The following is an 8096-nucleotide window of genomic DNA, read 5'->3' as shown; positions in this document are numbered from 1 at the left end:
TCATCGCTGGTGTGCTCATTAAAAATAACGGCTAGTAAACCCTTAAACAAGTATTGTTACACAGATATGCAAACTGTGTGTTCGTAACAAATTACGGCTTGTAATACTTGGCCAAATTGAAGAGCAGACAGTACAATTTAGAGAAGAACATCGCAGCTATGGATCCACGGTTACGGCGGGATTCGAACCCGCTGCAACTACGCTACCAAGCATTTTGGCGATAATATTCGACCTGGGAGGTCCATAAGCGTATATGAATATAAACATCTTCAAATAGAGCGAAATTAGGTGGCAGGAAGCTAAACAGGATAAAACGAATTCATCTTTGCAAAAAAGCTCGCCACGTTTTCCTCCGAACCAAGTCAAACGAAATCTTTTTTTTTAATGGCGGGCACTTGGGATGTATTGTCCCATTGGCCTCAGGAATGCCAGAACTGCTACTCTCTTCTCGTTACGCAGTGGGCACCTGTGGCGAAGCCACGGCAGTGGAGTAACACCGCCCGGGTCACACAACCACAAACCCGTTTATAGGGAGGGTCACAATTACACAACGGTTGTTGTAGTTGTAGTTCATTTACGTAGCACTAGAGCTGCACAATGGGCTATTGGCGACGGTCTGGGAAACATCCCTGAGGATGATCCGAAGACATGCCATCACAATTTTGATCCTCTGCAGAGGCGATGGCACCCCCGCTTCGGTAGCCCAACGACCTGCGCGCGAAGTCGCGCACTTTACGGTAGCACAGATTAACGAGGACCAATACCGCACACCCTCGGTCCCTACGCAGACTGATCCAAGTGGGTCACCCACCCGCTTACTAACCGCAGCGAGTAATGCTTGACTTCGGCGATCTGCTGAGAATCGTGTCTTAATGATCAGTCCACTGCGGGACCAATCACACAAAGGAGAAAGAACATAGAACACAGAGAGAAAGAAACATCCATGCGCTGAGCAGGATTCGAACCCGCAACCATCGGCTCCGCAGTAAGGCACACTAACCACTCGGCCACCTGGTCGGCAGTTAATCGAATTCTAACCACCGGAGATTTGAAGCGTTGTTTGGACCTGAAATAATTTTTTAAGCAATAGTTATTACCATTTCATACAGCGTAATTTGAAAGAAATCAAAAGGATTCCAAAATGTAAGTAATAAAAAAATATTATTGATCTTTTCTCATTAATGAAGTTTCAGAAGAGGTTCTTAATGATTAGCTAGTTTTGAGACATATTTCTAATTACCCAGAGGACTTAAAACTTCGAACTTCTTCTTGCTTTAACTTCAAAGGTTTATATTGTAAACACTGAGTTGAATATTAGTCATTAGCATTTGAAACAGAATCACCGAAGGAAATCATAAACTATTAAAACTTTAATTGAAATAAAAGTTATGAAATTGATGTTTTTTTTTTTTTCAAATGAAAATTGTTTGGCATACTTTGATCAACTTGAATACTTTTAGGACATTATATCCGCAATAATAAATTAGGTTTCAAAAACTTATTTTAGATCAAAGCAAACTGCTTTATATTGGCTTTTTTTTCTGAAATGTGAATACATAATTATGTACGATTCAAAAATCGGACTGAATTCAATATCGTTGAATTTAATATGCATAAAAAAAATTTTTTTTTTAAATTTTATTATTTTAGTTTATTTTTTTGTTTTAATATCATGTTTAAGATCACAAACAAAAAGGATGCCAAATCTAAAAGTGGGTTTATACGAACTTAAAAGAAAAAAACTTAAGGAACCGCTTTTTTTTGTGCATTTGTTTCCTGTCGTTTCCATTTTTAAAATTTAAAATAATCTAAATAACAGTTCCAGATATTTTTAAATTTATTTTTATATGGAGATGTTTTCTAATATTTTTGCTTTTAAAGTTATCTTTACCTTTGGTTTTTTAATATTGATCAGCTGGCTGTTTCTATTGAATTGGTGTAATTTTTCTTGCATAGTATTCATTCGATTTAGTGACTTTCAAAATTCAATCCTTTAACAAATTGCTTTAGGCCTTATTCCTTTTCTTTTACCTTGAGGGTCCCAATCAAAAACTGTTATGCTCTTAGTTTCTCAGGTATATGAAGAATGATCGATCCCTCTTCACTTACGTTTCTTAAACCCTTCACTGAGCACTTTTAAAAGTAAAGAATAACTCTGAGGATCAAATTTGTTTGCTTTTTTACAAGTGCTTGATCTTACCTATATCGAGAAATTAGTTTCGTTCCAAAAAAATACGGATTTCTTTCAAAACGGTATTTTTGATTTATTTTATCTTTTCTCTATATGTACACGTTTATAAAGGACGTATAGGCTTATATTGATTAAATGTACACTTGTCAGATCCTTTGAAAATGAAATTTAAGACTAACAAAAATATAACCTTATCGTATCGCATTATAAACTGATATGCATTGTTGCCTTCTCCATACTACTTCCTACGTAGCATAGAAGTAGGGGCACTCAGATTTCCCCAGACTGAATTTCAAAATTTCCTGATAAAAAAAATCCAATTTTGACTGTCGCATTGAAAATATTCAAAGTTACGGATGGCCTAATTTATGGTTAAATTTGTTTCTGCCTAGCAGTTGTAAGAATTTGTATTACAAATTTTATGACACCACTAGATACATACAAATCTTCTAGACCAGTTATGAATAAATACTTGAAGTTTCCTCTTTATCTTTATTGCTTCGTGTTACGTAAAACATGACATCAATGTCATGTTTCCGGTTCATAGAGTGGACGGATTTTGCATTTGCATAAAAATTCTAAGTTCCGTTTAAGTCGAAATATTTTTATTTTTTCAGAGTTCATTGAAAATTACGAAGCTGCTTCGGGCTTTGTGTAACCTATTCATTATATCTTTCATATCTACTTTGCTTTTAATAATACTTCCAAATCACTGTTATAAAAACTTTTAGAAACAATCGTTCATAATTCTCGATTGTTTACTATCGTTTAAAGAGATTTGCTTTCATAAGAAATACGGGCTTCATTGAAACTATTTTTTTTCTTCCTCTCTTCGCTTGAAATAGTTTGTGATCTTGTTAACGACGATGCAAAATTTTAACTTTAGTTAGTCGCTTTCGTCTCTCAAGTTCAGCTTTGTTTTACTAATTATGAAATATGTGGAACTTCCTGATCCGTAATACTGTATTAGATTCTTGTTGATTATAACTTACTACATAATTCTTTCTTCGACACTCATCTAGTTCCAACTTTTTAGGTCTAGTTCCAACTTTTTAGGTCTAGATCCAACTTTTTAGGTCTAGTTCCAACTTTTTAGGTCTAGATCCAACTTTTTAGGTCTAGATCCAACTTTTTAGGTCCAGTTCCAACTTTTTAGGTCCAGTTCCAACTTTTTAGGTCCAGTTCCAACTTTTTAGGTCCAGTTTCAACTTTTTAGGTCAAGTTTCAACTTTTTAGGTCTAGTTTCAACTTTTTAGGTCTAGTTTCAACTTTTTAGGTCTAGTTTCAACTTTTTAGGTCTAGTTTCAACTTTTTAGGTCTAGTTTCAACTTTTTAGGTCTAGTTTCAACTTTTTAGGTCTAGTTTCAACTTTTTAGGTCTAGTTTCAACTTTTTAGGTCTAGTTTCAACTTTTTAGGTCTAGTTTCAACTTTTTAGGTCTAGTTTCAACTTTTTAGGTCTAGTTTCAACTTTTTAGGTCTAGTTCCAACTTTTTGCTCTAATTGTTTAATTCCCTTTTTTTTTCAATTTGCTATTTGAGCGTTTTTAATTGTTACCCGGGCTTGATTATCGCCTAGGCCCAATAGGCATGGGCCTAGGGCACACAATTTCTCTGGGGCCTCAAAAACTAGTGAAAAGTGTAATGGAAGGAGGGATAGTTTTGTGTTGGTTTAAGTACTAAATAAAAAATAATTACAACTTACAATAAAAAAAATAATTCAGCTAATAAGTGACTTTTAGCAAAAATCACTTATTTCAATTGGTTGTGGTCACCAAACTATTTTGACATAACATTGTTTTGTTGTTTTATATTTTGCTTTAATTTATCGATACGTAAACTTCATCTTAGAAAAATAATCTTCAATTGTCTGCTTTCAAATTTTCTTAGAATGTTTATCTTGAATCATGCAGTAAAATAGATTCTTTTTTATTGTTAGGATTAATTACTCAAAATATTCTGTAAACTTCAGTAATTTAATTTCAATATATTTTGTAAGGGGCCCGGAGAATTTGGTGGGCCTTGGACCTGAATTTGTCTTGATTGGTCCCTGATTGTTACAAAATTATTTCTCTTCGTGAACTTAGGTGGAACTTGTTGTCAGGAATTGCTGTCATCGTGTTGATGGTTCTGAGTGTTTGCTATGCATTTCTTAGAGTATTTAAAAACTACAAAAAAGGAATATTGCTGTATAAAATACAAATGGCACAACAAAACTCATCAACGTCACTGACATCCAGAATAACGGTAAGAAGGATCTTTTTTTTAATAGAGTATACAGTGCGCAAAATATCACCTTGAATAACTTTTGAGCTAATGATTGGATTTCGATGAACTAAGCACCAATCATAATCATACTACCTAATTAGAACTAACTATTAAGAAAGATAAGGTAAAAGACACAAAAACGTACTTTGACTGAATAAAAGTACTTTTGTTTCGATGGGTTTGGAATTTTGACCATCAAAACATTTCGGTAGCCGCAGTCTAGAGCAGTAGTTGCCAACTGGCTGCCCGAGAAGCATTTTTTTTGTGGCAGGCGAATTAAAATATATTAGTTGCTTTCTTTCGAACAATTTTCATAAAAAATCTATATGGGTTTAAAATATTTTTCTATCGTTTAAAAAAAAATCTAATTTCTTCGTTTCTCGGAAATTTAACATACCAACGGTGCAAAAAATTTATTTCTTAGGGCTTACATCCAAGAAAATATTTAGACAAACAGAAAAATAATCGTGTATCTTTTTTTTTCCTTTTTTTTCCATTTTGTGAATATAATTTGGCATGTGAGTATCAGAAATTTTCTCGAAGAAATTCTTTCATTTAACTTTTTGAATCCACTCATTTTGGACGAAATTATTTACATTTGTAAAATTTAAAACGCATAAAAGAGGAAATGAATAAAGTATTTTATTTAAATTCTTGAATTGACTATCGCATGAGCGGAAAGGAAAAAAATTAATTTCAGATGCTCGAGAATTTTTTTGTTGTTGCTATAATTCCTAATAAAACGAAAAAAACGTTAATTTATCACAGAATCAAATTTAAAAGAAGGAAAAAATTTGTCACTTAGTTTCTGATTAAGAGAAGATTCGAAATGATACGTGACAAGCTTTATTTGTAATGCTTGTTATTTTGGATTTTAATCTCAAAAAAAAAAACTTTGATAGAAATCTGACAGTAATATTTAATGTTCCTCCAAACATAAAAGAGTCCTATATAAAATTTTGATAAAGTAGTGGCCCGCCATTCGACTGGTGTTTTTAATTGTGGCCTCCGGCCACATGCAAGTTGGAAACTCCTGGTCTAGAGCATATGGTCTCTATAGTTAGGGCAGGAGAAAGATCAAAAGCTTAGGTCACTTAAGGTCAATTTCATTTTCAGCGTTTTTTGCTACATCTTGGAAAGTTTTTAAGCGGTTCTAAAACGTTTTGCTCACAATTATAAAAATTCTTCATCTAATTATAATTCCATGTTAAAAAAATTATTTTATTTTCATTTTATTTAATAATAGTTTAAATATTATTGAATCGTTAGGTGCAAAAATTTTTACATTATTTTAAAATTTTTAATTTTAATGAGCAAAATTGCAAGTTTGAACAAAATAGGTCGAATATTTCTTTAGAAATAAGAGTGTGAAACATTACCAAAAAAATTTTATTACCCAAAAACTACTGAACTGATTTTGTTCTGTTAAGACAGAGCGAATTTAAAATTGTATAAAAAACTGCAGACGAATTTTGCTGAAAGCAAAACATTTAGAATAAACTTAAAGATGGAATCGAAAAGGATGATAGTTGAAACAGCTTTTCGATTACGGATTTTCCGCAGGTCGAATCTTTAAGCCATTAAAATCTCTTGGGTTTAACAGAACATTTATATATAGAGCTATAAATCAATAATTGAATACTTATAGCTTAAAGATCGACCCAGGTCAGGTCATCCACGCTCAATTCGTAAAAAAAAAACGCATTAAAAGAATTCGTGAAAAGATACGAAGAAATCCACAGTGCTCTGCTAGTAAAATGCCTGCATAAGAGAACGTGAGTCTAAAAACTATGCAAGTTATATTAAACCAGGGTTTTCACCCTTACCGCAAAACCGAAGTTCAAGGTTTGATAACTGCACAAAAATTAAAAAAGTTGCGAAGATGTAAGAAATTTCTGAACAGGCTCTGTAACAAAAGTGTTGTCAGAATCATCTTTTCTGATAAGGAAATAATTTGCACAGAACAAAGTTATAAGGTTAAAAACAGTGTTGTATATTCAGCAGCATTTGATGACATAATTGAAAGCGCAACGCTTTCGGAACAAGAATTCTGAAATGGTTTGGGCTGAAGTGTCAAATAACGGAAAATTTCTTCGGAGATTCATCGATAAAGGGGTAAAAATCAATACTGAATATTAAAAAAATTAAGTATTGGCTAAGCATTGATTGCCACAGATGGTATCCAAAAAAGGATTGGCTATTTCATCAAGATTTTGCACCGTCACACCTAGCTAAAACAGCACAGGCTTTGCTCTATGTCGATTGTACGAAATTTATTAAGCAAAAAAATTTGCTCCCATTTTCACCAGATCTAAATCTTTAAACTATCGTGTTTGAAGTATGCTAGAGTCTGAAGTTATGCTAAGTAGCACATAAATTTGGACTCCCTCAGAGCTTCTTTATTGCGTGAATGGAACAAATTACCTCTTAAAATGATTCGTGACGCCATCGGACAGTGGCTTAAGAAATTATCTTTAGCAATCGATAAAGAAGTTTGCGATTCGAATAAATAAATTTTAAGGTAAATTTCCATTTAGTGTTCATCATATTTGTGTACTTATTATTTTCCATTAAATATTTGTACAACAAAATGATTCGATATGTGTAACAATATTTTATAGCCACCATTAGTTTCAACGAAATTCAAAACGATAACTCAATTACAGTTACAGCCTTCCAGAAATCGTCAAAGAATTGTAACCATTCCTCGCATTGAAATTACTGAACCAGCAGAGGATGTAATGGAAACAATTGAGATTTTCAACAGGTATTTAGAAAGACCACCCTCTTACGAAGGCCTGGATCCACCTCCGTATGACGTTGCTGTCCAGATGTGAACTTCGTTGCCAATTATGCAAATAGAAAAACTTGTGTGAATTGTTTTTAACGAGTTTTAATATCACAGTTTTTAAGCTCATTTAGAAGTGCGATAAAATATTTTATTGCATACAGATTTGTATAAATGATTAAGAATAAAGAACAAAATAAAGTGTTTTAAAATATATTGATTGACGTATATTTTATCTTATCTAGCTTGCAATAAACTTTTGTTTTTTCCCCTCAGTTATGGAATTTAAAAATTCGTTGTCAAAACAGGTTTTTTTATTTTATAACTGGCGTTGAACAGCAGACTCAATTTTGAGTTTATGGCTCAACTAATAATTTGTATTGATGTTGGAGGTATTTATACTGAAGGTACTTTTTGTACTCCAAACTGACACATTTCCTATACATGCTAAATTCTGTAAAACCCTAATTATCAGTTTAATACATAATTATCTGGTAAATTATAATGTGCACTATAATGTGGGCCAGTTTCCTTAAACAGTAACTTTTCAAGTTCTGGTCATTTTTTTTTCCCTTTAATTTATGAAAATCAGTTTATTTATTCTAGACAGGTCAAGCAATAAAATTTTATCTAGGTTCGTTATGTGGTCACATAATAAATTGTTTTAAGGATTAATTATTATTGGCACACTATAAAATACTTTGTCTTTTACTATCCTATGATATACAAGAAGCAAGATAAAATTACCGCTCTCATTTGATCAATTTCAATTAACACAAAATTTTAATTTTAATTTCTGGTGTAATATGTTTTATTGTATATAAATATCAAGTCATAGGCTAATAAGAAAGA

General features: G+C 32.5%; 1 long non-coding RNA gene across 2 annotated transcripts; it reads left to right on the top strand.

Annotated features, from left to right (window-relative positions):
* The first annotated feature begins 995 nt into the window (after positions 1-995).
* Positions 996-7460, top strand: LOC107453884 (uncharacterized). Of its 2 annotated transcripts, none has more exons than XR_015429810.1 (3): positions 996-1143; positions 4276-4435; positions 7123-7460. It is a non-coding gene; the product is annotated as an uncharacterized LOC107453884 (long non-coding RNA). The 2 variants fall into 2 exon arrangements; XR_011637470.2 differs by having other exon boundaries at positions 997-1143; positions 7129-7460.
* The last annotated feature ends 636 nt before the right edge of the window (positions 7461-8096 follow it).

Source organism: Parasteatoda tepidariorum, chromosome 10 (genome assembly GCF_982258835.1).
Source record: "Parasteatoda tepidariorum strain Cologne lab strain chromosome 10, Ptep-v5.0, whole genome shotgun sequence".
In the NCBI taxonomy this organism is placed as follows: Eukaryota; Metazoa; Arthropoda; class Arachnida; order Araneae; family Theridiidae; genus Parasteatoda; species Parasteatoda tepidariorum.
The sequence above is the reverse complement of the archived record's forward strand: the minus strand, read 5'-3'. Positions and strand labels throughout refer to the sequence as shown.